The following is a 9507-nucleotide window of genomic DNA, read 5'->3' on the forward strand; positions in this document are numbered from 1 at the left end:
AGGATGAAAAAATAAAAGACAAAAGAAAACAAAACCCAAGCCACTAGCATTTGAAAAGGCAGGCACTTCGATTTCTCCATATGACCTTGGAAGCACTGATCCTTAAAGCGGAAATAATCAGAGTACAAGAGGCAAAGTGGTGATAAAACAGAAAAGCCATTTATAAAACAGAAAAGCCACTACTGAGTGAAATGTAATTTCAAAAAACACAAATTCTTATAGTACTCATTGCCATGTTTGGATGTCGACATGCCATCGAAGGTGAAGTTTCCAAAGTGTAGGTGATTATTATCAATCTCTCTAGTTACAAAACCAAAGTGTCTGTTCCATATTCTATAAATTTCTGTAATAAGTAAGTATGATAGGGGAGGTTTTATAGTCTAAGGAATCCTTTTAATGTTCCCCAAATCACTCTATTTTAGAAGCCCTCTATCCTGCCAATGACCAAGGTTTGTGGGTAAGTCAGGCCTCCCTCTCTAAATCCTATATTTGTTCTGGTCCCAGGGACAAAAATGCCCTTCCTGACTCTACACGTGGGTTTACAGAATAGATCCACATACGCAATAAACCAACTATTTTCCCTATAATTTCCCTATAATTTCTCCCTCAATTTGCTTCCTGGAAATAAGTGGGTATAACTCTCTTTGTAGGACTTTGGAAAAATACCGAGGAAGCAGGGACAATTCAGAGCCTATGTTTTAAGATCTGCTGGATAAGATACAAAGGTTTAATTTCCTCACCAAAGACGTGCAGCCGATGTATCTCACATTATTATATACATCAGAATGAACATACATTGTTATCTAGAATTACACAACCCATGCAGACAACACGTCAGTGATTTCTGCTTTTCTGCAATGCTTCTAATATCAAAAACATTTTCATTTCATAGTCTGCAACCTGGGGGACTGACTTCTATGGACTTTATTTTCCTTCTGGAAAAGCAAACATAGCTTAAATGTAGGCTGATAATAAGCAGAAGAGTCAAGAAGAAAATCATTTTGATCTCTATATATGATGAGAGAGTAACATACTGTGTGTGTGGGGCAGAGGACAGCCACAGAAATGCTTGAATGAATTGTCCCAAAAGTAGTCAGAAAGTAGCTCATGAGTAATTTGTGTGATATTAAAGAGTAAGAAGGAAAAGGATGCAGAGTTGGGAGATCCTGTTCCTGAGTTTTGTCACCCCCTCTATTCCCAGTTGTCACTTCTTTCAGCCTTTGTCTTAAATGTCACTTACCTAGGAAACTCTCCCTGACTAGTCCTGCCCCATGGTGATTACTCTTTTAGCCATGTCTGTTTAGCACCTATTCAAGGTATGGTCCTAGATCATCACATACTTGCTCAGTGAGTATTTTTTCCCTCGTTGTTTCAGGTAGCTAACATTGTTTGTTAGTGGTGGTGGTGTAGGTGATGATGTCGGCCTGATCACTGAGAATTTAAGAGGAGAAAAAATAAACTTGTGAGTAGAGACAAGGTCTATTTCTCTTGGCTCTCTTTCCTTCTCTTTTTCATCCTCTTCTGTGTTTAGTATTATAATTAATAGATGTAAAATAAGCACATGGTCATGGGTAGGCACTTGAGTTGCCTGGAACATGCACCAACACCTAAGTCCTTGCTACTCCACGAGAGGTCTGAAGACCAGTAACGTGACATCACTTAGAAGCTTCTTAGAAATGCAGAATACAAAGCCCTACCGCAGGACTGAACTCTGAACTCTATATTATTAGGCGATCTTTGGGTGATTTGTATGCATATTACAGCTGGAGAAGCACTGGTCTAGAAGATACTCATCTTCCAAGTCTATCTGTAGCACCTACTTTTATATACCACTTAAGTGATGATTTACCATAATATCCTGGCTTGCCTACTGTTGGGTTTTGTAAAGCCATGTAGAACTTCAGTGTGTCCCACACATTTTATTCTACCTTTGGCTGTTCAGTGTTGCTTCAGGGATGTTAATCTTATGTATTTATTTATTTATTTATGGCTGTGTTGGGTCTTCGTTTCTGTGCGAGGGCTTTCTCTAATTGCGGCGAGCGGGGGCCACTCTTCATCGCGGTGCGCGGGCCTCTCACTATCGTGGCCTCTCTTGTTGCGGAGCACAGGCTCCAGACGCGCAGGCTCAGTAATTGTGGCTCACGGGCCCAGTTGCTCCGCGGCATGTGGGATCTTCCCAGACCAGGGCTCGAACCCGTGTCCCCTGCATTGGCAGGCAGATTCTCAACCACTGCGCCACCAGGGAAGCCCCAGGGATGTTAATCTTATATGCTCAAGCAGACTATACGTTCCTTGAGGGCAGTTTCTAACCTTTGTGTCTCTTTAAATCCTGTTGGTGCTATGCCCATTGTGATACGCGTTAAGTAATAACAGCTAAAACTTGAGAAGTCACTACGTGTTACATATTTTACTAAGCACTCACACATTATCACATTAAATACAATCACTCGACGAAGGCTCTGCTGTTTCTTTTTTTAATAATGAGAAGACCAAGGCCTCAGAGAGGTTAGCAAGTTGTTGACTGGAACTTGAATCCATGTCTGTTTGATTCAAAAGTCTGAGATGTTACCAACTCAGTTCTATTGCTCTCTGATGGATTGATGACTAAACAAATGTATTTGATGTTAACCTGGTACAGTGGAACTGAGACCTGCTTTCATCCAGCCTGGACGCTGTCCTGATAGAAATATTTCTTAAGGGAAAACAAACAAACAAACAATCCTTCCCCTGTATAACCTCTCCGATCTTTTCTACCTCCTTTCTATCCTGTTTTTCTCCCTGCTGCTGTATTTATTAACTCCCTTCCCCTCTCTTCTCTCTCTCTTTGGTTGAAGACCATAGCCTGTGTCCTCACCTTGCTTGAGTCTTCCGAGGACAGCATGTGGCCTGGCCAGGCCGAGGGGCACTGCATGAGGAGCTTTTTCAGGTCACAGAGTGGATGTGTTTGCCGAGTGGAAGGATGACCTTTCATTCCTGAACACCCAGAGGGCCAATCAGTCTGTCCTTGCTCCACCGAGAAAAGTGAATGGAGTGCTTGCCACTTGAAACGAGAGTAAAGAATAAGTAACTCTAAAAATACACAAACCCCAAGCCCCTCAAAGCCGAGACAAAGCTGAAACACTTTGTGTTTTAGGGCACCCTGTGTCTGGCAGGTGATGGAGCCTTTTCTCCTGCCTCCTCTGACCATGTGAAAAATCACTTTACTGGAAAAAATTCCCGTCAGGCCAGCGAGCATGTGCACATTTGCACCTCAGCTGCACGCTGCCCCCGGCATGTTCTCTTCTCTCGGAAGCACCGGGGCCAGCGTTTCCACTCGGGTGCCTGGCAGGATGCTTATGTAACCATCACCTGCCAGGAGCCACTGACCTACACTCTTGCCCTGGACAACCACACCACCTTGACAGACATGAATGTGAGGCCACGGGGCACCCAGTGCAGCTTTGTCAGAATAGATCCTGCCAGAAACATAGACTCCAGAACGGGTCAGGGGCCAGGAGAGACCACGCTCTGGGAGAACTCTCAATGGGAAAGACAGTGCTCAGGTGGGCTCTCCCACTCCACAGGGCCCCCAAATACATGCTGATGCCACAGCAAAGCAAAGGCATCAAATACTTCTGCCTTTGAAGGCCAGTAAGTCACACCCTCTACAGTATATGCATATGACCATAATGTTTCTGTGTTCAGGAACTTTCAATTTGACAGTCTTCCTTAAACCTGGGAAGTACCTAGAATTCGCAATCAGAGCAGCTATATGTACCATTCATCTCTGGAATTCACTATCTGTACAGCCTTGGGTACATCACTGGCTTTCAGAAGGTTTCCATTTCCTTAGGTGACAGGTTGGATCAATTTTGCTGGCCTCTCATGTGGCTTCAAATTCTGGCATTCTCTGATTCTAGTGATCTCAACTTTAGCCTGCTACTTCTCAGGCTCGTTTTATCCACTCCAACCCGAGGAGAAAAAGAGGTATGACTAAAGGTTAAAGTCTGTAGCTTATACCACAATCCTCCTTCATCGGCCATACATTTATATTCATCAGTGACAGCTGAAGACACTTACATACAGCTAGAAACCTTCCCCAGCTTGTGGAACCCACGTCAATGTACTTGTCCAAAATCTTATATGGGCTCATTTAATATTCATTCACACTGGGCTCTAGCACCGCCCTCCTGTAAATAAGGAGGAAAATTAATTTAAAAACCTTTCTAGAAGAAAGTGCCTTTGCACTCCAGCCCCTGACCTAAATGTTGAAGTTCAATTACATGAGGAGAGATCACAATTAAGATGCAATTTAATGACTCCTCATTTTATGTAGATGAGATTTCTGATTGCAAAGAATCAATAAACTTTGCTTAAGCAACTCATCAGCTGCCCATCTAAGCGCTGCCTTGTCCCTTCTTTGCTAAATCTCTCATCTCGTGAGCCAAACGGAAGGAATGTTCCTGGAAATCTGAAGAATGAAATAATGAAGCCGCTCAGCTTTTCACCAGAAGGCCGTAGATAGTAACCACTGTACAGGCTGTTTTCTAACTCAGAGCTTAGATTATTTCAAAGCCCTACATGCAGCCAACAAGGTTCTTTCTAAAGGCCACTCTTATTCAAATGCCTGAAAGACTTCTAAAGTGATTTGAAAGACATTTCTGCATGTTGTAGAGATGAATCCTTGTAGAAGTCTGCCCTCATGTAACCAATTCCATGTGCCATCGAACATATATTTCGGTCAGCAACCCAGAACACAGAAGTAATAGTCATTAATCCTGGAGGGAAAGAGAAATGAATTTGCAAATATCTATTTAGAATCCCATTTGTAGTGAATTCATTTAAAACCCAAATCATACAGACTTGTCACTCTATTACGGCTATTGTCACCATAATGTTGTGTAACAAACCACCCCCAACCTTAGTGCCTTTCAGGAACAGGCATTTATTGTCAAGTTCACAGGTGTGCAGACGTATGGTGCTTCAGCTGATAGGAGCTGAGTTGGGTCAAGTGGTCCTGCTCCAGGCTTGGCTCCAGGCTGGAGATTGGGTTCAGTTACTCTACGTGTGTTTTCTTGTTCCAAACTGAAGGGGCAGCGGCGACCAAGGCACAGCCTTCTGATGATTAATCACTCAAGGACACAAGATTAAAAAATTGCAGGAGCACATTTCAGGCCTCTGCTTGGGTCCTGACTGCTAATGTTCCTTTGGTCAAAGAGTCACACGGATAATCCAGTGTCAACGGGTGGGAAAGTACACTCCACCCTGAGTGGGAGGGGAGAGAAGTTTTTACTAAACAATATCCCAAACTATCCCAAATGTCTTTAGCTCAGACATTTAAATAAAAACCCTTTGGTAACAGCCTGGCTATTTCTGATCCTAGTGATACAGGTGTTCTAGGTTTATTAAAAATCAGTAGTTTATAAAGATATTTAAGTGAAGTAGCTACTTTTCCAATAGCTTGTTTTTATTTAAAACTTTCTTCTTAAAGCTCTCTGCTTCCTTTGCTAGAGCATATGGTTAATATTTTAATAAGGAAGAGATAAGTGGAAGGTTTATTTCAATTCAATCTTTGGCTGAGAGTCAGAGCATCCCGAGATGGCTTTGAGACATCTAACCAACTTGGTGTCTAAAAGCCCTATAAATGATTTTTCTTAGTTGTCAGTTTTTTGGTTTTTTTTTTTTCAATCACAGATATAAGCGTTTTACCTCTTTAGAGTTAAATGGATAGGTTTATCGTTTTCCCTGGTTCTTCTGTTCTCTTTCCCTTGGTTCTTTGAATACCCTCCCTACAAAACATCAGCACAGAAAGAAAGGTCAGAATTATCTATCAGCAATGAGCCTGACTCCTGTGCTCCCCAGGCTGCATGTTTATCCTCACCTAACTTCCCTTTGAAGAGAAAATGTTCTTTCCCTAATGGAAATTAAATTATTTACTAGCTACTTCCGTTGACTAGGTCACTTTAAGGCAGTTTCTCAATATGGGCACTAACGACATTTTAGGCCAGATAATTCTTGGTTGCAAGGGGCCTGCCCCTGCACTGTAGGATGTTTACCAACATCTTTGGTCTCTCTCCCTAGATTCAGTAGTACCACCCCCTGTATCACGACAACCAAAAATGTCTCCCGTCATTGACAAATCACACCGTCAATACCACCTCTGGATGGGGATATACGTATACATATAGCTGATTCACTTTGTTGTACAGCAGAAACTAACACAACATTATAAAGCAATTATACTCCAATAAAGATGTGGGAAAAAAATCACCCCTGGTTGAGAACCACTCTTTTATAGTAACCAACATTTAATTCAGATACAAAGCAAGAACATTTCTGAACTTAGACCAGAAACTTTTCTTGTAGAACAGTTTAAATTAACCTTAAAACAGAAACCTAACTGAAGTTTATTATAATATAAAGTTTTTTTAAAACTGAAATGTATATATATGTGTGTGTGTATATATATATACACACACACACACATATATATATATATATTCATTAAACAGTTTTAGAAAACACATAAAAGGAGAGTCTTGCCACCGAGAAAGCCTTCTGAAATGAATGATTATAATTTGTGATCACTAACAAGACAGCACCCCATCTGCCTGGCATGCTCTCACCATCACAGGAACTATTAAGATTTTCATTTTTACACATGAGGAAAATGAGGCAAAGAGAGTGTAAGTAACACACCTGAGGCCCGGCAGCTAGTAAAATGCAAGCTAGGACTGGAGATGCCTGAGTTTTATGTCTCTCAGGAAGGAGGCCAGGACTCCATTCTGTTAGATCGTATGTCTTTCAGAGCTTAGAAGTCTCCTCAGGAATTTTAGCACATTTTTTATATCAACAATTGTATCAAAGAGAAGGGTGGAACAAGGTCCCCTTGAAAGGAAGCAGAGTGATAGTGTACCAGGTGGAGTCAACCGTATCCTGCCTCGTTACTCCCTCCTTAAGCACTAGCCCGGGATACTCATGCTGCTTCCCGATGGGCCTCTGCATGGGCAAAGCAAAGAGATGCCCAGGTAAAGTGATCTGAAATTCCGAACCCTTGTAAACTGAAACACCTACCCTTTCCTACCATAAGGTCTGAATTTCTTACCAATCATAAAGTTTAGCCTCTTAGAGTCCGTGGTTAGAGTGGGCGGTGCTGGGGCAGATGCGTGTTGCAGGGATGGCTGGTCGCCTGGGGGCAGAAGCGCACTGCTCTCCAGGGCTGGGCAACAGGCACATTTCTGCTGGGCTGCTCCTCGGACCAATGGTGTCCATCTGCATCTTGTTTCTCGGCAAAAGGACCCCCCAATGCGCGCTTGACCCTGGTGCATCCCGTGGCCACCTGACTGGGCCTTACTTCCGTCAGGAGTTGGACACCTTCACCTCCAAGATTCTGCTAGCTTGCAAGTCCTTCATCCTGGAGGTCACTTCTATGGCTTCCCGGTCCTCAGCACTTCTCTCTGCCAAAAAGCACCATCCGCGCCTGTCCGAGGACCCGGGCACGGCCACCGTAGCAGGTGGTTGTCACAGCCGTCCAAACCTTCTGCCACAAGAAGCACTTCACCAAAATACAACTCAACTGCTGAGTCCTGTCACTTTAGGTACAATCCCAAATTCCTATTCTGATATGAATTTTAATGTCCTTGGAATGCTGTTTGCGGCTGTGGGTGTTTAGCTGCGTCACTTTATCTAGTGTGGGTAGGAGCCAAACAGCATGGGTCGGGTGTAAACACCACGCAAGTGCAGGGCTACCAGGCTCCGGTGTCTTCTGCTGTGTTGTCGGTGGCTGTGCCCTTCTTTGAGTCAGTGTGTGTGGAGGAGAATAATGTGGTCTCTGGTCAGTTTCTGTTTTGTTTGTGGGGCTGCTACCTGGAATCATAGCTGTCAGGGTGGACTTATCAATTTACTGGATCAGTGAGTACACTTCAATGGTCACCCATGACATATTTGGACAGTTCAAGTTCTGACTTGCTTCATTTGGAGGACGTTTTATTTAAACATCTACTGTCAACTAATCAGGGTCTTGGCATGTTATGTAACTATTTGGTATTCTTGCCTCTGCCCGTTTGAAACTCAGTAAATAGGAAGGAAGTATAAATTGGTACAAGGTACTCAACTGGGTTTTTGTGGAAAAAAAATTCACCCCAAAAAGATAAAAAATGTAAGTATGCCAACTAGATTCAAAGAAGCAAGAAAAAAAATCTCATTGCAAAATTTATTGAAGGGTAGCCTGCAAGATGTAAGACAAGGGAAATTTTATTTATAAGTGCGACCCTTGTTTTTAGAGTCTTTCTTTTTTACTTAATTACTTAAAATAAAAATGGCTTAGACTCTTTTTCAAATAGGATTTTATGAAGTACAAACACCCATGTGTTACCTTACATTCACATATTCACTTACCCTAACACAAGGTCTCATCAGTTCCTCCCTGGTGTCAGACCCTATTCTGGGCACAGGAATGAGTTAGACCCAGACCTGGGCCTGGAGATTTCCTGGAGCAGCAAGCCCAAGGGTCTGACTCTGACATTTGAGGCCTCCTACCACCTGCTGTTTCCCACAGCTGGCCTCGCTGTGGACAGTCTTGAACTTTGGTAGCCGCATAATACATCCTGCTCACACGTCTTCCACTGGACTTTCCCTGACCTTTCTCTGTCCACACAGTCCAAATTTCCACATCTCCAGTTTGAGCCTACAGGCAGTGTGGATCTTTGGGGACCTTCTGAACTGAAAATCTGGGGGCCTGGATTGGCCACTGCCTGTCTTTTTCTAGTCTGAGTGACGAATAGTTTGAGAAGTCTGAATAATGGTCATCAATTGTGTTCTGACCTGCTCCAGGCCCCTGCAACGTGATGTTGCGGGTTCTGTCATCAGGAGCAGAATTTACATCTCCACCCCTGAACACCTATTGGCCATGTGACTTGCCTTGGCAAATGGGGTATTAACAAGTGTTACACAAGCAGAGGTTTGAGAAACATTTGCTGTTTGGGGTTTGCCCTCGTGCTGTTGTTGAAACCTTGAGAGGACCATGCAGGTGAGACCAGCTAGCCTACTGACCATGTAGCAAAGCTAACTGACAGAGTGAACAAATCCTTTCTGTTTTTTGGTCCTTGGTTTTTGGTTAGACTGGAGACTGAAAATAACTGTAGTATTTAGAGTAAGAGTTTGGGAGTCAAACAGACCTGGATTCAAATCCCAGGTACTTTCCCTAGATGAGCAGCACAGGCAAAGTTGCTTCATTTCTCTCAATCTGAGTTTCCACAACCATAAAATAAGGGCAAAAATAATAACTTGTTTGGGCTATTGTGAGGATTACATGAAATGTTGTAAATAAGATCCCCAAGTCAGTACCTGGTTCTTACTAAGAACTTAATGGAGTATTGATTACTATCATAATTATTATTTCTACCACTACCATTGTATACTTCCAGTCTCATCCCACCACCATTGTCTCATTCAGGAGCGTCTTTCCTGACTCCATCTCCCACACTCCTCCCCCCCGCCTCACTCTGCAAGCCCTTGGCAGCCTCTCAT

The 9507-nt window shown here is 43.0% G+C and overlaps 1 pseudogene; it reads left to right on the top strand.

Moving 5' to 3' along the window:
- Positions 1-249: 249 nt before the first annotated feature.
- Positions 250-8060, top strand: LOC137760767 (solute carrier family 35 member E3-like; annotated as a pseudogene).
- The last annotated feature ends 1447 nt before the right edge of the window (positions 8061-9507 follow it).

This window comes from Eschrichtius robustus, chromosome 3 (genome assembly GCF_028021215.1).
Source record: "Eschrichtius robustus isolate mEscRob2 chromosome 3, mEscRob2.pri, whole genome shotgun sequence".
Classification (NCBI taxonomy): domain Eukaryota; kingdom Metazoa; phylum Chordata; class Mammalia; order Artiodactyla; family Eschrichtiidae; genus Eschrichtius; species Eschrichtius robustus.